Below are 21,847 nucleotides of genomic sequence, written 5' to 3' on the forward strand. Positions count from 1 at the left end.
TTTGGTAACATGTATCATGAAATGTAGAACAATATGACCATGCATGGAAAATTCACAATAATTTCCACTTTTTGTCAAAAAATCAGCAAAATGAAAGAGTTTGACCGATATATTCTGAGCTATAGTTACTCTCTGCTGTCTTCCTTGCAGATGAGTATCACCATCTCCTTCAAGATATCCAGTTCTGCGTCGATACTGGTTTCTTTCATCCATGAATGAACGGCAATGGGTGTGGGAATGTCATCTTCTTTCTTCATCTTCCAATGGATTGCCGTAATCCATGCTATTTGTCTGTGAAGATATGAAGACATCCTGTTATGAATAATGTTAAGCTGATCTCTAATATCATGAGGGAATTAAATTTTTAATTTTGTCAGTCACACAGATCCAGAGATACAATGCCATCAAAGAATATTTTTATAGAAAAGCAAGACAAGGTTCGACCAAAAAAAAATTCTCCCCATGTATTGTTTAACCCTGAAGTTCAATGTAAGAAATCATGAAATTTGACACCAAGTTTTCATGAATTTGTTCATTCATTGTATTTTCTGGTTTATTTATTCTTTTTTGGGAGAATCAAACCTTGAAGGGAGTTATCGCTAGTAGTGGCAGATCCCGCAGAGGGACAAGAGGGCTAGGTGTGGTTCTGGAGGTCACTTCCCTGCAGTGGCGCAAAGAGGGGGGTTTTGGGGGATAAAACCCCCCTCAGAGCTCAGACAATTTTTTAAGTGTAATCTAATTTATTTTTTGTATTAATATTACTCAAAGAATAGTGTAAGGATTAATAAAATATCCCTCAGAGGCCGTATAACACACAATTTTGAACCATTAATCTTAATTTTTTCTGGCAGAGGGCCCTCGCACCTCCCAATTACCCTGGCAGGTATGCCATACACCCAGACACCCCAGTATTAGTTGCGCCAGAAACCCCCCCTAGCCTTAATTTCTGGCTGCTTCCCTGTACTAGGGGGTAAGAAAGGTAACAAAAATGTTAAGGATCTCAAAGCTTGCAACAACATATTATGGTTGTGCATATAGTTACTTATTTTCCAAATAATCAACTTAAAAAAAAAAACATTTATGTGCAATTTTAGTAATTTGGGTTTTTGGGACTTTTATCTCCTTTATGTATTCGAAAACTGAGCAAAATTACAAACATTTAGGGTACCACATGGAAAACATATCTATAGATATCTATATATTGTCTATTTTCATCAATGAATAGGTGTATATCTAATAGATGTCTATTGGACATCTAGAAGATGTGCAGGTGACAAGGGGTGGTTTTGGATAGATCTCCGAAAGTGTGTTCTAAAACACGATTCATGAGCTATGGAAGCGATATATCATTTGATTTGGGGACAATTTTTTTGGTTCCTTACTGGAGTGATGGCGGACTTGAAAATTTTTGCGACGCGTAGAACGATATTGATATACAATATACGTATATTGTATACTACCTCTCTGGACCTTCCACTGATTGCTAGCAAGAATGTGAACCACATGAGACCAATGCACAAGATCAAGGAGTACCTAGCTGAGAGGCAGCAGCAACCTTGGATGGTATTGTTGACCTCATCAACTTTTATGCAAGAGGGTGAAGACTGTCACGAATGACTTAAGAAATAGTTGGCACAAATAAAAATGGTAAAATTAAGATCCCTGAATATTTAAAAATTTTTCACAATAAAGGTAAAAATGATAAAAATAATAATGGTGAACAAGCTCTTAAGAAAATTTCAATTTTCAATTTTTTGTAACTTTAATCATCTTGAAAACATGTACTATAAGAATAAGTAACGGTAAAGTATATTACTACCATCTATTAGGATTCGAGTTAGCTTTAATTTTGCCTTTGACTCACCGGAAGTAGAGAGTATATTAAGACTAATATTTGTTGTATGATCAAGTCATTTAGGTAAGCATGTGAACTTTTTTTTATAACAATTTCACTATCAAGAATGTTAGCAATTCATCTCTTTTTTCAATTTTGGTGCACTTGGCTTTGAATTTTCATCATATATTCCCACCGCTACCTTAAATCATCTACAAAATTTATTGAAATATTAACATTACCCCTCCTTCGTGTTTACTCACTTAAACGCTAATCTCTTTCTATTATTCACACATATCCCCACAGGTATGCCAACTCACAAAATACATTGGGGGGGCCAAAACCATAGATCTTACCCCAGGATATATTATAAGTGGTGAGTTTTAAGTTTTTTAAGCATTTTAGAAAAGTCATATGATCAACATTGGAACCCTGATAACTTGAATCTTGATATCTGAACACTCCGGGGAAACTCGGCATACCTGACACATTTTTTTCTCACACACATAACGAATTTTAGAGGGGGCTCGGGCCTCCTCAGAACCCATGAAGGTGGCACCATTGTATCCCCACCTGTATCTTAATTCATCTACAATATTGATTGAAATATTTAGATTACTCCTTCTTCGTGATTTTCTCCTTAAATATTAATCACAATCGAAAGAAACAACATGAAAAAAGACCATTGACCTGAACCGATCTGCCTATCCGATATAATCTGTGGCGGGATATAGGTTTTCACTTTTTTAATGCAGGTCGTATGCATAGGAATGAATACTTACTCTTGTACATATTTTTACATGTAAAAGAAAAGATACCCTCTACTCTTGGCAAAAGTATTTTAATTTGATTTGAATTATGTACTCACTTTTTCTGATGAATGCATTTAGTAGCTGGGGTGACAGGAGCAATTGCACGTAGCTAAAGTCTGATAAAAGTGCTGTTGGAAAGTGGCCATCTTCTGCTTGTAGAACTCTCTCTGTAGCCTCATTTCCTTGATGACTATGTGTGTCAACATTAGTAGTGGGGTGCAAAGCAATGGGCTCTCCTTCCTCACTCCATGGTCTGCATTTTCCATTAATTCCACTGGCTTAGAGGAGAGGTTACAAAAACTATTTTGCGTTGATACATAATTACACGCATTGATGAAATATCGCGGGGTGCATAGCAATGGGCTCTCCTTCCCCATTCCATGGTCTGCATTTTCCATTAATTCCTCTGGATTAGAAGAAAAGTTACAAGAACTATTTTGTGTTGATGCATAATTACACTCATTGATGAAATATCGCGGGGTGCATAGCAATGGGCTCTCCTTCCCCACTCCATGATCTGCATTTTCCATTAATTCCTCTGGATTAGAAGAAAAGTTACAAGAACTATTTTGCGTTGATGCATAATTACACTCATTGATGAAATATCGCGGGGTGCTTAGCAATGGGCTCTCCTTCCCCACTCCATGGTCTGCATTTTCCATTAATTCCTCTGGATTAGAAGAAAAGTTACAAGAACTATTTTGTGTTGATGCATAATTACACTCATTGATGAAATATCGCGGGGTGCATAGCAATGGGCTCTCCTTCCCCACTCCATGATCTGCATTTTCCATTAATTCCTCTGGATTAGAAGAAAAGTTACAAGAACTATTTTGTGTTGATGCATAATTACACTCATTGATGAAATATCGCGGGGTGCTTAGCAATGGGCTCTCCTTCCCCACTCCATGGTCTGCATTTTCCATTAATTCCTCTGGATTAGAAGAAAAGTTACAAGAACTATTTTGTGTTGATGCATAATTACACTCATTGATGAAATATCGCGGGGTGCATAGCAATGGGCTCTCCTTCCCCACTCCATGGTCTGCATTTTCCATTAATTCCTCTGGATTAGAAGAAAAGTTACAAGAACTATTTTGTGTTGATGCATAATTACACTCATTGATGAAATATCGCGGGGTGCTTAGCAATGGGCTCTCCTTCCCCACTCCATGGTCTGCATTTTCCATTAATTCCTCTGGATTAGAAGAAAAGTTACAAGAACTATTTTGTGTTGATGCATAATTACACTCATTGATGAAATATCGCGGGGTGCATAGCAATGGGCTCTCCTTCCCCACTCCATGGTCTGCATTTTCCATTAATTCCTCTGGATTAGAAGAAAAGTTACAAGAACTATTTTGTGTTGATGCATAATTACACTCATTGATGAAATATCGCGGGGTGCTTAGCAATGGGCTCTCCTTCCCCACTCCATGGTCTGCATTTTCCATTAATTCCTCTGGATTAGAAGAAAAGTTACAAGAACTATTTTGTGTTGATGCATAATTGCACTCATTGATGAAATATCGCGGGGTGCTTAGCAATGGGCTCTCCTTCCCCACTCCATGGTCTGCATTTTCCATTAATTCCTCTGGATTAGAAGAAAAGTTACAAGAACTATTTTGTGTTGATGCATAATTGCACTCATTGATGAAATATCGCGGGGTGCTTAGCAATGGGCTCTCCTTCCCCACTCCATGGTCTGCATTTTCCATTAATTCCTCTGGATTAGAAGAAAAGTTGCAAGAACTATTTTGTGTTGATGCATAATTACACTCATTGATGAAATATCGCGGGGTGCATAGCAATGGGCTCTCCTTCCCCACTCCATGGTCTGCATTTTCCATTAATTCCTCTGGATTAGAAGAAAAGTTACAAGAACTATTTTGTGTTGATGCATAATTACACTCATTGATGAAATATCGCGGGGTGCTTAGCAATGGGCTCTCCTTCCCCACTCCATGGTCTGCATTTTCCATTAATTCCTCTGGATTAGAAGAAAAGTTACAAGAACTATTTTGTGTTGATGCATAATTACACTCATTGATGAAATATCGCGGGGTGCTTAGCAATGGGCTCTCCTTCCCCACTCCATGGTCTGCATTTTCCATTAATTCCTCTGGATTAGAAGAAAAGTTACAAGAACTATTTTGTGTTGATGCATAATTACACTCATTGATGAAATATCGCGGGGTGCTTAGCAATGGGCTCTCCTTCCCCACTCCATGGTCTGCATTTTCCATTAATTCCTCTGGATTAGAAGAAATGTTACAAGAACTATTTTGTGTTGATGCATAATTACACTCATTGATGAAATATCGCGGGGTGCATAGCAATGGGCTCTCCTTCCCCACTCCATGGTCTGCATTTTCCATTAATTCCTCTGGATTAGAAGAAAAGTTACAAGAACTATTTTGTGTTGATGCATAATTACACTCATTGATGAAATATCGCGGGGTGCATAGCAATGGGCTCTCCTTCCCCACTCCATGGTCTGCATTTTCCATTAATTCCTCTGGATTAGAAGAAAAGTTACAAGAACTATTTTGTGTTGATGCATAATTACACTCATTGATGAAATATCGCGGGGTGCTTAGCAATGGGCTCTCCTTCCCCACTCCATGGTCTGCATTTTCCATTAATTCCTCTGGATTAGAAGAAAAGTTACAAGAACTATTTTGTGTTGATGCATAATTACACTCATTGATGAAATATCGCGGGGTGCTTAGCAATGGGCTCTCCTTCCCCACTCCATGGTCTGCATTTTCCATTAATTCCTCTGGCTTAGAAGAGAAGTTACAAGAACAATTTTGTGTTGATGCATAATTACAGGCTTCGAGTAAATATCCCGGGGTATATAGCAGAACGTCCAAACAATGGCTTGAGTACTCCATCAGTTCTGAGCCCTTACAAATATGGCAGAAGTCGCTCATACAATTAGGTGAATAAAAAGGCACATTTACTGCATCACATTCGTGGTAAAGATCGGGGTTCTGAATACCCAAAGAGTTGCTGGTGCCCTTCACCAGTTCTGAGCCCTCATAATTATGGCCGACGTCGCTCATATAATTAGGTGAATAAAAAGGAACATTTACTCCCTCACATTCGATGTAAAGATCGGGGTTCTGAATACCCAAAGAGTTGCTGGTACCCTGCACCAGTTCTGAGCCCTCATAATTATGGCAGATGTCGCTCATATAATTAGGTGAATAAAAAGGAACATTTACTGCCTCACATTCAATGTAATGATCGGGGTTCTGAATACCCAAAGAGTTGCTAGTGTGCTCCACCATTTCTGAACCCTCATAATTTTGGCAGAAGTTGCTAATATGTTGAGGTAAATACAAAGGCACATTTACTGCCTCACATTGGTGGTAAATATTGGGGTCCTGAATACCCAAAAAGTTGCTTGCACCTTCCATCAGTTCTGAGCCCTCATAATTATGGCAGAAGTCACTCATATGTTGTGGTAAAAAAATAGGCCCATTCACTGCCTCACATTCGATGTAAAGATCGGGGTTCTGAATACCCGAAGAGTTGCTGGTGCCCTGCACCAGTTCTGAGCCCTCATAATTATGGCAGATGTCGCTCATATAATTAGGTGAATAAAAAGGAACATTTACTGCCTCACATTCAATGTAATGATCGGGGTTCTGAATACCCAAAGAGTTGCTGGTGCCCTCCACCAGTTCAGAGCCCTCATAATTGTTGCAGAAGTCGCTCATATGTTGAGGTAAATAAAAAGGCACATTTACTGCCTCACATTCGATGTAATCATCGGGGTTCTGAATACCCAAAGAGTTGCTGGTGCCCTCCACCAGTTCAGAGCCCTCATAATTATGGCAGATGTCGCTCATATAATTAGGTGAATAAAAAGGAACATTTACTACCTCACATTCGATGTAAAGATCGGGGTTCTGAATACCCAAAGAGTTGCTAGTGTACTCCACCAGTTCTGTGCCCTCATAATTATGGCAGAAGTTGCTCATATGTTGAGGTAAATAAAAAGGCACATTTACTGCCTCACATTCTTTGTAAAGATGTGGGTTCTCTAAACCCATTCCTTCGGTCATGTGTTCCGTAACTGTTGCCGGCTCTAAAATATGCTCTAAAGCACTTTTATGTTCCGTTGAGTTTGAATGATATGATTGATACGAATCTCCAATAATGTTTGGTGGGCAAAGCTGATAATTTAAAGCCTCAAATTCAACACCGGCATGAGTGGTATTGTAAACAGTTTCTTCCTGTCTGCTTTTTGCCCTAGTTAAATCGTCCTTTTCTTCGAGGTAAGCACTTTTACGACTATTTTCCTCATTCCTGCCTTCTTTTTTCTGTTCAGACGGCATGGATAGACGGGTTGTGTCACTGGCGAATACAGGAGTTTGTTTCACTTGATGGTCTTGAACACGTCCGCTTTTTGCCGAATTTCCACCATCACCTTCCTCTCCGTTGAGCTCAGAGCACAAGGCGTCGCTCATGTCTTCTCCAATGACTTCCGCGACCAGCGATTTCTCCTCGGTGTCGTCGGAGTACATTCTCGTACGCGGAGGCATTGGTTCCCCTGGCTTCGGGGGATTCGTGGTCTTGTATATACCCCTGAGAGTTCCGGATGCCGTGTCATTGGGGAGAACGGACATGTGGATGCTTCGCCTATCCTTTTCTTCTTGAGTCGCTACGACCACAGAAATCAACCATGTTTCTTCCTGTTTGCGAGTCTCGTTGGAAATTTTAATCGTGTGCGGTTGAACGTTCTCCAGGTTGACAATACATTCTTTATCCAGCCTCTCCTCCAGGCTGTTGCCCAGCACACTTCCAGAGGCGCTTGGTGCGACTTTCTTTGGAATCCGTTCCATGGTGTACGTGGCGGAAAATATAGATGGCGAGATCTACTATTTGGTATCAACCCCAAATCAACTGAAAGGAATCGATTATGAGATTTAACCGCAGGAAATAAATGCAATCTCTTAATTGCAGGAGTTATTTTCCAACTCTGCTGGTCGAAGTCGGAACTCCGCCGGCTGCAGCTGACTGCAGACGTCTGCGAGATGACTATTTTCTTCCTCTGCTAATCAAGTGATTGCTGTTTTATTCACTGTAGCTGTTTTATACTGTAACCAGTGCGTTTAAACTTCGTTTATAACACCAAAATAAGCTATCGCATCCGCTCTCTATCGCTTGGAAAATCCAACTGATAAAATGTCACCGTACGGCTACGTTTTACAGGTTGCCAAGGTGAACGAAAGTATTGTTGCGGCGCGGCGCCAGATATGCCCTCTGCTGGCCTGCGGTAGTATCGCCTTTCGCCATATGCTAAATTCCATTATTTTTAGTTGAACTCAGTTCGATGTAGGAGAGGATGGATGGAAATAATATGTTTCGAAGATTATCATGTTTTCTTATTGATAAAGACCATTTATATTCAAGATCTTTTTACGCCGAATACCGATTTGAAGCACGTAGCGCGATGTTCAATGTTGTTTTTATTTTGATGATGTGGGAATGAAGAAGCTAAAATTAATTACTCTAAGATTCGGTGAACTATCACTCATGATGACAATATTAATAATAAAACCAATATTTAACTATCGTGTATTAATATTAAGACTAAAGGTATAAGTTGATTCGCCAATAGCCACATGTATTTATTTATTTTATAATATACCGGTTTTCTTGCGAAGGCTTTCGCGCTGATGCCTCGAGAATAGTTGATACAATCAAGTTTTCCGCCATACCACCGCCTTGTTTAATGCCTGATGATGATGGTATCGTCGGAAGTCCCGCAAAAATCTTCAGTTAACTGAAGATTTTTGCGGGACTTGGCCTGAATTCAGTCGTTTAATTTATCGCGGAAATAGATACAGGATAAAAATTCGCGGAATTTTCACTCCCGAGTTAATATTTCTGAGCAAGTTTTCCGCGTTCTTGAAAAGATCAGCAAATTTAGTATCAACATTTTGGCGAACACCTTGAATACTCTACGTCTAATGTATCAACAATTACTTTATAGATTTCTTTAAATCTTAACAACCCAACATGCTTTTCAATCCAACGGGTCTCCCCAAATAATAATTACCTCCTCCATTGTGGGGAGGTCCAACTTCTAATGAGGGTAATGAGGGAAGGTTGGGTCGCCGTCGCGATGGCCCAGAGATAGTCCCAAATCGAAAAAAGCTGGCCAAAATTAACAACGTCGTAATTTTACCTAAATTAGCAACAAAAGTGGATGTCCCTTACTGAATTTGATCGCCTGAATCTGATTTTGGCATTATTTTTACGCGATCTCTTCATTTTAGCATTTTTTGAACCGTTATTATCTAAACAATTTTTAGAAAATCTCGATATAGATGTCATTACGATTGCCGATAACTTGGTGCTCATGGAGAGCTTAAAAAAAGTATAATTTTAAGGCAAAAGATGTATAAATTGTAGTTAAAACCCATTATAGAATTTACGACATGAAATTGGTAAGATTCGAATCCGCGACCATCAGCATAGTCGGTGAGATACCAAAATCTGAAAAAATACTCACATTCATTCATTTTTAGCTTCCATGTATTTGATAAGTCACATTTAGATGAAATAAAATGACCTATTAAGAACATTGAGGAATATGTTTCAATTGCAATAAAATCGCTTTCATGTAGGTATCACAAAAATCGAATTTTAAAAGAATCGTCGCTAGATGTCACCCCATCACACTCATTTTCGCTCTGCGATTCACTTGAAATTAGAATATTTTCACGTCACCTCATAGGCTGACTTCATTTTTTTTAATTCCTGATGTAATTAAAATGTATGATTCAGATATTCAAAGAAGTCTTCGAAAGATATCTTGATAATTTAACATTCTTGGGTATTAAAAATTCTTGTACAATGCTCTCGGAATTTCCTTATGTCTATATTCTTGGCCTCCAATGCTTCTTCCGTTAAAACTTCAAATGTACAAATGGTTCTTTGGCAATTGCTGTTCCATGCATCAGCACTTTATGAGCATTTAATACCAACCATAATCCATGTACAGCCCATGCAATTGCCATGCAATACTGGCTGAAGGCTTCATTATTTATCTCATAGCCGCGGGATAGAGATTTTAATATCACTGAAAGTCTACGGATAAGTCTTTCATCAACACCTGTCATGAAAATTGCAAATCACATTAATAATTACATTTCATACATATAAAGCATCTGTTTCAAAATTATGGAAACGGGTCCAATATTTCTTACTTATTGATTATAATTTTATATTTACACGTAATTTCATCTTGTCTGAAATGAAGTCCTGAATTAAAACTCCACTTTTAAAATGATTGAGATTAATTTTCACTCATTATATCTGAGATGGAGATATTGATATACTTATTTAGGGAATTTCAATTCCTTCTGCAACCAGCTTTTGAACGTCCCTTTTAAAATTTCATCAGTCCTCGAGCTTTGATTCCACTTTCTCTGGTATTTCGGGAGAAAATTCTTCGCATAAAACGCGTCACAATAGTTTTGGCTTGCTTGATTTCATTCAGTCGAAATCTTGTTTTCAAATATTTTCCTCGTATTCCCTCTACTATGCTTATGAATATTCTTTTCTCTCTGTATTTTTATTGTACACCGCAAGGTACAAAAATTTTGCGGCACCCATAATTCAAATTTAACAGGTGTATTTACGGCTGAAACGATAAATGTGATTTCAAAAATTTGTCTATTTTTAACCAATCAAAAACAGGAAATTATTAGTTGACATTGAGTAAAAGATATACAAGTGTATATAGACTTGCCTCTGAGTTTCCTGCGTATCCTGAAATTTGAATGTCAAACATTGCCATAGTGCTTTAATTATCTGGACAGGAGAAGTTTCTCGAGTTACCCGTATTAACACAGTTCGGAGCAGAGCACTTGTTCACTAAGAAAATCATTAAATAAAACTGAGTGGGAAATATTCACCACATCCATGCAATGGTTCTGGTGAGGGGGGCCGTCATCCTCATTCCGTTATTATATGAGGAACAAAATGCACTTGCAAGATGCACGCACCCTTGGTGAATTTAGACGAATTTTTCCCTCCGAATTACGTCCTATCTACGTCTATGGGCTGTTAAAATGATCCTATGAACAATTCTTGGCATCAAGGAGCATTTATTTCTCTTAGCGCCAAGACCTCATTTCGGAATAACGTATTGACAACGCTGTACAGCATGTAAGGGATCTCTTCTCAATAAAAATATGAGGAAAGTTTTGCAGAGAAAAGCATCTTGTGGTAACTTTAAGGTTCTCGCATAGTGGCTTATGTAGTCGCTTTTGATCACTCATTATGTTTCTCATTAAGAGCATGAAAACCGGCCCTCATTGGTTTCATGAATATTTGAATGAGAGTGCACAAACGATAATTGTGCATACGATAGGCGTGAAGCACTTGATGTATGTAATCTTACAGGATGTAGAATTAAGCTAAGTATACACTATGCAAGTTCGACCACCGATACAGGAATATTTGAGCGATAATGCCAATCGGCCTTTCGCCCTCAGCAGAGCGGTGCACCGCTCAACTTAAAACCCTCTAGATGTCGGATAGGCAAATATAGGCAAGATTTTTTTTCTCCATCTTGTTATACATACTAATGCCAATCGGCCTTCCGCCCTCAGCGGAGCGGTGCACCGCTCAACTTAAAACCTTCTAGATGCCGGATAGGCAAATATAGGTAAGTATAGGCAAGATTTTATTTCTCCATCTTGTTATACATACTCTTCCCAAGGATTCTGCGCAGGAATCTTCGAGGAGTACGGAGGAGCAAAAAACTATATCGACACATTTGACTAAAAATAGGCCCAAAAATAGCTAACATTATAACTAATTAAATATTATTATAAGAAATTCTTAATCGGTCAAAAAGTACTATAATATTATGAATAAATATATAAACTTAACTCATTTAAATTGACAGTAGAATCACATGAAATTAAAATAGTCATTTATTAAGTTGAATTACCCTAAAATCCACTATTTCTACGCCTCGGGCGTTTTAGTCTGAATATGCCCAAGTTTGACGGTTTACATAGGTCAACATAATAATCACACAGGCCTAAATGGTACGAAATATTGTAGGCCATTTCCTGTAGAATCCGAATACATAATTTAAAACTTCCTCGTAAAAAGTCGAAAATATTTCTTTTGGCCACCTTTTTTCGATTTGGGACCACGGTGTGGCGGGGCAACCAGGGCATTTGGCCCCGGGCCCAGCAAGTTGGGGGCGCACCGTTTTTGCCAATTAAATTTTTTTTTAACTTGACTGACAACGTTGACCGCCGTGCGGTGCTCTCAGCTCTCTTAAACACAACGAAAGAGCTCTGAGAGATCGCGGTGCCAATCCACTTGTTTTTCATTCTTGTGGCAATGGATAGTATTTGACGATCTCGTTCCTGCCGATTTCGATGCACTTTTTCATGATGAGGAAGTCCACCCTTACACACTCGAAGATTTGCATATAAATGAGAGTGAAGTAGAGATAAGAAATTGTGAGACTTGTGCGAGTGATCAAGACGACGAAACCGACACAAGCGAGGAAGAAAACATTCAACTGGAGGGTGACCATTTCGTCGAGACTGCAGGAAATAAGAAAAATCAAGGGAGAGTGATGACGATTTTGCCCAGGTGCCGCGAAATGTAAACAAACGACCCTTTTCGAATCGTTTCCTTCACGTCGAAAAACCCAGGCGCACAAAACATCGGCTCGTGTCTTACGCGGTCAGCAAAAGTATTGTTTTTACCGATAATTTACATCCTGCAGAAATTGTGATTTCCCCCATAAGTGAGAAACGAGAAGTTGACGAATTTTAAGTGAAAGTGTCCGAGCTTTTATAAACTTTGTGTTTTTGTTGGATGAAATTTCGCGAAAAAATGTTTTTAAAAACTTTCGGGACCTATGGGACGAAAACGAAGACAGGGCCTGAAAAAGCTCATGAAAAAGTGACGGTGAAAGTGCGTAAATAGTCGCCATTTTTCAAACAAATGCAGGCTCCTTTGCAGACTCACGAGGCAGCAGTTTTCGAAGGTGATCATGATACAAATAATCCCACTGACAACCAGGATAACCGCAATTCTAACGAAAACAGCGCAGGTTTGGTCGCAGCAGAAGCACGGCAGACGATATAAAAGGTTCCGGCATTGTAGATTCTCTTTTCTCACATTATTCATCAACTTGGCCTGTATTTTTAACAGGGCCTGAGCGTATTCAATTAGTATTAGCAGGGCCCCATTGTGGCTTTTTTCAATCTGATAAAGATTACCTACGGAATTCTCAACCTCGGCTCATTTCTCAATCTTTTTTTTTATGAATACCAGTTCGTCGCCCAGTAAATGGTGAGAGGGTTCATTGTCATTGGTTTATCTATTCTCAAACTATCTAGTGACGGGAGAAGCAAGAATAAAATTATCAGCAGAATAGCCCAGGCGAAGAGAGCATTCCACCAAAAGAGAGACCTGCTTACAACGGGAAACTTAAATATGGATGTAAAGAAACAATTTATAAGAACCTACATCTGGAGTATAATCCTATACGGAAGTGAGGCATGGACAATGACCGCAGCGGAGAAAGCAAGGATAGAGGCCTTTGAAATGTGGTGCTACAAAAGAATGATGAAAATCAAATGGATTGACCGAGTTAGTAAGGAGGAAGTCCTAAGAAGGGTAGGAGAGAAGACAAGCCTCATGAAAACCTTAATAAGAAGACGGAACAGCCTTATAGGCCACATCTTGAGACATGATGGCCTGATGAAGACAATCGTCGAAGGACAAGTGGAAGGCAAGAATGGAAAAGGAATACCTCGAACAAAATATATGGAACAAGTGAAGAAAGATGCGAAGGAGAAGAAATACGTAGGTGTGAAAAGATTAGCTGATAGGAGAATAGAGTGGAGAGCTGCGTCAAACCAATCCTAGGATTGTGGACCATTGATGATGATGATGATTCTCAAACTGGTGGTTCAATTTTCTGTTTCTGCTGTCGCTTATATGCCATTAATTTAGTCTCAGCTTGTTAAATAAAATCGGAATTCAACGATTGGAAACATGTCCAAGAACGATTGATTTCGCATGAGACTTCACCGGAGCATTTTAAATGCATGGCCCAATGGACTGAGGCTCACTCGCGGCTCAACAAAAATTCAGCAATTGATCAAGAGCTGATTGATCAAGTTAGGAGAGCATCGGAACGTTGGCAAGAAATATTAAAACGCATTGCTGAAATAATCTTGTACTTGGCGGGCACAACATCGCTTTTCGAGGTTCTTCGTGCAAGTTATACTACGCCAAACAATGGCAATTTTCTCGGCCTAGCGACACCATTGAAGATTTTGAATTCTATCAAGACCACCAGGACTCATTCACAAACCTGAGGATAGCTTTTCGTACTTTACTCACGATACCGGTCACGGTAGCTAGCGGGGAGAGAAGTTTCAGCAAGCTGAAACTTATAAAAACCTACTTGAGGTCGTCAATGTCACAAGAACGACTGGCTGCACTAGCAACGTTATCTATTGAGGATGAGGAAGCTAGAGAATTGAATTTTCAAGAATTGATCAAATCAGAATAAATGCATTATAATATTCAATAAATATTGTTCTATAGTACTATGTATTTTATTTTTTATTGAACTGTTTTATATCGAAATTTTTAAATATCCTTGCACGTTTTACTTTCATAATAAATAAAATTTTGATGAAAAAATGTTTCCAATTATATTTTCAAATCTCCCGATTGCAGATGCACCCATTAAAATTTTTTCGATATCCAGCAAGTTAAAACTAATGGCTCACTACTTAAAGCAATTCAATTTTAACAAATGTGTTCCATATTATTATACGGTTTGTCATTGTTAATTTTCTTAATGGCGGACCCTATTTTTCGTCGAATTTTTGTGTTCATGCAGGATTATAAATAAAGGGATCACGGAGTTACTTCTAGATATTTAGAACACCTACGCAGCACAGCCTCTAGCGTGATACGTAGAGTTGATCTGTGACGCCGAAATTAAGATCGATTTTCCGAACTTACGGCACACAGACTCTACGGCGTCGCTGGTTTTGTTTTAAATGGAACAATTTTTTTGTGCCAATCACAACCCCTGCTTCTCAAATGACTGTCGAAATTGATTTCATCCCTCCAAAAATAGGGCTAGACACCTTGGTTGTCCGGACACTTGAGTGACCACTAACCTCCGTATAGCCGTTGGAGGTCAACAGGGTGACAAGATGGCTTTATGGACAGCGTCAAAAACTTTGGCAACCTAAAATTCTATGGTTAGACATGCTGTTTGTTCACATAGTGCGGAACAACCCTCATAGACATTTGACCCATGCATGACTATCAGAGGTCAACAAGTTGCCGGAATGTGGACTGTACCATTGTCTTGAACTCCCTTAAAAACGTATAAAATCGTTTCAGGGTTGATTTTGTGGAATATTGTTTTATCCATAAATAAAACACAAATGGTAATTTCCACCTTGTTCAATTTAACACTTAACGACCGACCATGGTTCCGACACTTTGTGACTACATTGATAATGATCTTGTTTTCAGTATGGACTCACTTAAAAACGAAATTCTATGGAACGTTTCTTTCTTTGTGCCCACCACAACCACTGCTTCTGAAATGACTGTCGACGTTGATTTCATCCCTCTAATAATATGTTTAGACGCCTTGGTTGTCCGCATCATCAGTTGTGCAATGATACGCCATTATTTTTCCCATGACCATGAATCTTGAATGTCGCATTTTCTCTGAGATATTCACATTTTCCTATCCCGAAATTTTCTAGCATGAAAGCCCCATAAGGCTTTGTTAAATTTTACTTTTGGACCCACAGTATTGGGTCAAAAGATTATCCCTCTTGCTGTGTATTTTTAACTTAAATAAAAACAGCAGCCAAAAATATTATTATGCCTTTCGACAGTAAAAATGTCCCTATAATATTGATTTTTTCTTCCAAATCCATCAAAATGAATGCATGAAAAATAGGTGCAGCTATTGCATTCATCAAAAAACAATGAAAACTCATTAGCAAAAAATAAATCAATAAAGCGCAGAACTTCAAATATTTAATCATTTCAGTTAATTATGCATACACTTATATAATATTACATACAAAGGTAATCGACTAATTATTGCTATAATATAGCACATACAGACACAGAGACACACACACTCATGTAGAAGACATACATAATACAAAATTAACTAAAAATAATGTAGGTATTAACGTATCTTGAGAAAAATAATGCATTTGATTGAAATAAATGCAATTGCTGAATAAATAAACACAGTAAATATATTTCAAATTAGTTTAATTTTAAAAAAAGACAGCAACACTTATTCAACAGATGATAGCAATGAGAAAATAAAAAAAATAATGCGAAAAAATTGAGAAATACATAGAAACAGCAATAGCTAGGTACATAAAAATTAAATCAGCAATATTATTTCAAAATAAATTTCAAGCAAAGAAACTAAAATAATATACAATTAAAACAATAGAGACAGAACAAAATTACACAAGCAAAAAATTTAATATAATTCTCCACCTCCTAAATACATAGAAAATACACAACATTAGGTGCTAGTACCATACTGCTTTAGCCAGAGAAAAGTCTTATGTCACAATTCAACCATGAGTTAATATTTATAATTCATTCGCAGCAATAATTGAATTGTATAGACTTTCCTCTGTTTATCCCCCTCCCCACGTAGAGGGAGCAGTTTGGATTTGAGGGGGAGGGAGGGTGGGGAGGGATGTTTAGTAAAGGAAGGGAGAGTTAGTGTTAGTATTACTACTAACACTACCATTAATACTACTACTACAAGCATACAAACTCACTCACTCACTCATACCAAACAACATTCACACACCTACGATACATCCCCATGATAATCTAAAGTGGGTACCCATCATCAAAGAGCTCGCAGCGTTCCCTAAGGTCAAAATCAATACGGATCTAAGTTCCTGCCCCTAGCTAAGCCACCTAAGTACGAAGTCGGTAGTATCGAATTTCCTGGTAGATAAGCTACGCATGTCGACTACTTAAGTATCTAATTTCCTACTCTCCTGCCTATATCTCCCAAATGCTGTAAAAAAAAGCAACTCATTACAATAAATAAATTACAATCAAACACACAGCAATAAAAAAGCACACTCAAATAGTCAAAAGTCCACCGAAGAGAACCACACGAGCCCAGGTCTTCTGCTTCTTCAGTTTCTTCAATCTTCGGCTCTTGACAGACCCTTCGGAGAACCTCTTCTCCAGGAAACACAGCATTATGCAGAGTCACCTGTTGCAATAAAAAAAATCACTTTTACTAACGATACGACTAACTACGTTGTAGAGGTTTTCCCCTCTGTATAAAAAAATAATAATGAAACAAGAATATCTAAAGAGAGACAGATTTAGTCAGCAATGGACGAGGAACTTCAAATAATGATAAGTTAAACCTGATGAGTTAGAAGAATTTGCAAGTTCCATATGTTATAGCAAATGAAATACTGCATAATTTATTCCATTGACTTCTTTAAAAAGACGCACTGTGATAATCTTACGTTTTTATGAAATGCAGTGCTGGATTGGATTACAAAATATACTAGAGTAGTGGGGTAGAACTGAATAATTGAATTAATGCATGAATTGGGGTAGACCTTTTTCACATTAATGCCACACGAAAACATAATACAATATCAACAAACTTTGAACTCAGAAAATTATGACATTTTTAAATATTAAAACGAAGGAAGTAAGAATATAAATGAAACTGAGAAGTCTAAAGAGAATTAAGAACAAAAAGCATCACAAAACGTAAATGAATGATTATAATAAATTTAATGAGCCTATTCGGAAACAAAAAAGAAAAAGCTTCTTTCATGATCCATTTTTGGAAAAAAAATCACATCAATGAATATGATTAATGGGATTGTCTCATGATGCGAACTTTTTAATATCACATGTTTCTAAAAAGTGGCTAACTTTTTCTTTAGGTATGAACAGGATAATTTTTTTATTTTCATGTGCATGAGTTGAAAAGAAAATAAATTTAATCCATTCCTACCTGGTGCGTGACTGGTACAATGCCCTTTGAAGTCTTCTCAACCCACAGAAAATCTGTTTCTCCCAAATTTCGGGAATGAGTCCCACCTATGAAGAGAAAAATGCGTATATTAACTCAAAGTCAGCGTTGCAAACGCGAAAAGACTGGACAAAGACCTCGTAAAAATCAAATGAATGAGGCAGTTACTCAAAATAATATATAATATATGTCCTCATTAACAACAGAATTTTATAGGTATTTATGATAAATCGCAAAACGGACAAATTTTTTGGAGTAAAAACACTTATTAACAGCACTCGCTGTTCATTGTAATGGAATTGTGGTAAAAATATTTTTCTAATATTTTTCCATTGACGTTAACATTTATCTGTAACTGTAAATGAGACAACAGAATGAAACGATGTGTTAGCTCGAGAATGAAATTACTTTTACTGAAAATTTTCTCGATTACTCATTTCATTTGATAAAATTAACAAGCTTTTTAATTTAAAAGTGTAAAATAAAATTTTAATAAAAAAAAATTCCATACACATGCATGTGAATGAAAGTGGAATTTAATCTTACTGTGACGTGATGGCGCCATGAACTTATGTTCTTCAAGAATCGGAGAAGCATGCTGCACGTCCTCTTCGACCGGTGTCTTCTGCTCTTCGTGCCCGGAGATGACTTGATCCTAGGGAGAGGTAGGATTAGTAGGCACACACAAAAATAAAAAAGCCCTTGCACTAAAAATTCCCAAGACGCATATCGCTTAGCCTTACGTTACGAATGTTATTCGGCTCTAGAAGCCCAAATCAAATCTAACACACGCATTATCTTCTTGTCATCGTCCTCTTCGACCGTTGTCTTCCATCTTCTGATCTTCAAATCCAAGGATGACTTTGATGTCTTCTTTTCTTGGTCCTCTTCCACTGATGTCTTCTGCTCTTCAAACCTGGGGAGAGGTAGGATTAGTAGCACACACAAAAATAAAAAAACCCTTGCACTGAAAATCCCCAAAGCCTCGCATACACTCCACGACAACATACGGGGAGTACCTTGCACTTAAACCAAGTGAAAGTCCCATCCTGTACGCTGCAATGGATTAGCGTGCATACTTAACCTTGGTCCAAAAAGCTAAAATTAACGCACGCATATAATCGCCTAGCCTTACGTTACGCAAATTAATCGGCCCAAACAGCCCAAATCAAAGCTAACACACGCATTATCTTCTTTTCTTGGTCCTCTTCGACCGTTGTCTTCCGTCTTCTGATCTTCAAATCCAAGGATGACTTTGATGTCTTCTTTTCTTGGTCCTCTTCCACTGATGTCTTCTGCTCTTCAAACCTGGGGAGAGGTAGGATTAGTAGCACACACAAAAATAAAAAAACCCTTGCACTGAAAATCCCCAAAGCCTCGCATACACTCCACGACAACATACAGGGGGTACCTTGCACTTAAACCAAGTGAAAGTCCCATTCCTGTACACTGCAATGGATTACCGTGTATACTTAACCTTGGTTCAAAAAGCTAAAATTAACGCACGCATATAATCGCCTAGCCTTACGTTACGCAAATTAATCGGCTCTAAATGCCCAAATCAAATCTAACACTCGCATTATCTTCTTTTCTTGGTCCTCTTCGACCGTTGTCTTCCGTCTTCTGTTCTTAAAATCCAGAGATGACTTTGATGTCTTCTTTTCTTGGTCCTCTTCCACTGATGTCTTCTGTTCATCAAATCCTGGGGAGAGGTAGGATTAGTAGCACATACACAAATAAAAAACCCTTGCACTAAAAATCCCCAAAGCCTCGCATACACTCCACGACAACATACAGGGGGTATCTTTGCACTTAAACCAAGTGAAAGTCCCATCCTGTACACTGCAATGGATTAGCGTGCATACTTAACCTTGGTTCAAAAAGCTAAAATTAACGCACGCATATAATCGCCTAGCCTTACGTTACGCAAATTAATCGGCCCAAACAGCCCAAATCAAAGCTAACACTCGCATTATCTTCTTGTCTTGGTCCTCTTCGGCCGTTGTCTTCTGACTTCTTTTCTTCAAATCCAGCGATGACTTGGATCTGTGGAGAGGTAGGATTAGTATGCACATACAAAAATATACATGACACTCCCAAAACACAATCAAAAAAGCGGAAAAACACAAACAATTGCCACACACACACGCACTCACACACACACCCCTACCTACGTTTGAGCTCATAATCTAAATAAACCATACTAAAGGTTTACAAGGCCTTTCATTTTAGTATTCATTTGGGGACCATACCTTAAGCGCTTTTTTCATCATTTTCTTTACCTTGTTCTTGGCCAATCACCTTTGTGATTTTTTTATTCACGTGATCTGGTACCAGTTATTATAACCTCTCATTAGTTGCAACCATTTAACCATGCGTTTATTTTTTATTCTTGAGTCAATTTTGACTCTTTGCATTTCGTTCATTTGATTGACGTCACCACAGGTGTGTCGCAGATCTTTGTACCTTGATTCATACCATGTGTTATTTTTGTGTTAATGTGAATGTGTGTGTAAAGGAAGGATTCGTTTAAACCCAGGGCATTGCACAATAACATCACTCATCAGCCATAAACTCCTAGCGATGAAGAGTCTATCACCCCCCCCCCCACCCATCCTTGAAGATGCATTTCTTCCTTAAATTTTTCTCTTCGGACGACGATTTGAATTTCTTCATTTGGTGATTTCACTTTTCCTTGCTTCGAAGACACTTTTTCCGTATCCTTTCATTCTGCAAAGAAAAGAGAATTCAAGTTAGTTTGTAAGTCCGACATTACCCAAGAGCACAGGACCGCATTGCATGAAAGCCTTGCTAGCCTATAGCTCAGAAGATTAAGGAACGAAATATGTCGTAAAGCGCGGAAGGCACGTGGATGAAAAATATTTGTGAAGACGTACAGAACAGTCATGGAAAAGTAGAGGCCACCTATAGGACAGTGAGATACCACTTTAAGGGCGTAAGATGTCATACCCTTAGGGACCAAAATGGGGAATTAATGATAGAAAAAAAGGACAAAGGGAAGAAAAGGAAGGAATATTTGGAATACTTGTACAAAGGAAGCAGCCTAAGAGCGAATGCTATCGAAAACGAGAGGGAAGTGGATGCCGATGACATGGGAGCCCCAATTTTAAGATCATAATTTGATGGGGCTGTAAAAGACCTCAGGATAAATAAAGCATCTGGCATTTATGATATTCCCGCAGAGCTAATTAAAAATACTGGAGTGAAGACGTACCAGCTGTACAAAAACATTAGCGAAATGTATTCGACAGGTGAGATACCAATGGACTTCGAGAGGAATATTATCATCCCAATTCCTAAGCGGAAAAGAGCAGAGAACTGTGAAGATTTTAGAACCATAAGCCTTACTATACATGCGTCGACTGAAACCATTATCAACTGAAAATAAGCACGAAGAAAACCAAGTTCTTAGTATGTAGCAGAAGAGAAGAAGTCAAGACTAACATTAAAATAGGGAAGCAAAAACTGATAGAGGTGGATGAATTACGTTATTTGGGAAGCAAGATAATTAACGACGGGAGAAACAAGAAAGAAATTTTCAGCAGAATAGCCCAGGCGAAGAGAAAATTCCACCTATGGAAAGACCTGCTTTCAGCGGGAACTTACGAAAATACGGAAGTAAAGAAACAATTTATAAGAACCTACATTAGGAGTGTGCTCCTATACGGAAGTGAGGTATGGACAATGACCAAAGCGGAGAAAGCAAGGATAAGGGCCTTTGAAATGTGGTGCTACAGAAGAATGATTAACATCAAATGGATCGACCGAGTTAGTAACGAGGAAGTCCTAAGAAGAGCAGGAGAGAAGAGAAGCCTCATGAAAACCTTAACAAGAAGACGGGGCAACCTTATGGTCCACATCTTGAGATATGATGGCCAGATGAAGACAATCGTCGAGGGACAAGTGGAAGGCAAGAACGGAAAAGGAAGACCTCGAGCAAAATATATGGAAAAAGTAAAGAAGGATGTGAAAGAGAAGAAATACGTAGGTGTGGAAAGATTAGCTGATAGGAGAACTGAGTGGAGAGCTGCGTCAAAACCAATCCTAGTATTCCCCTCAAAACAGATTCATTCCCAT

The 21,847-nt window shown here is 38.4% G+C and overlaps 1 long non-coding RNA gene across 1 annotated transcript in view; it reads right to left on the reverse strand.

The window, feature by feature from the left end:
- The window catches only part of LOC124168465, a 72,062-nt gene extending 53,692 nt beyond the window's left edge, over positions 1-18,370 (reverse strand). The window contains exon 1 of the long non-coding RNA XR_006866942.1: positions 18,296-18,370. This is a non-coding gene — a long non-coding RNA (uncharacterized LOC124168465). The remainder of the gene's footprint in view (positions 1-18,295) is intronic.
- Positions 18,371-21,847: the final 3,477 nt, after the last annotated feature.

This window comes from Ischnura elegans, chromosome 11, assembly GCF_921293095.1.
Source record: "Ischnura elegans chromosome 11, ioIscEleg1.1, whole genome shotgun sequence".
Classification (NCBI taxonomy): domain Eukaryota; kingdom Metazoa; phylum Arthropoda; class Insecta; order Odonata; family Coenagrionidae; genus Ischnura; species Ischnura elegans.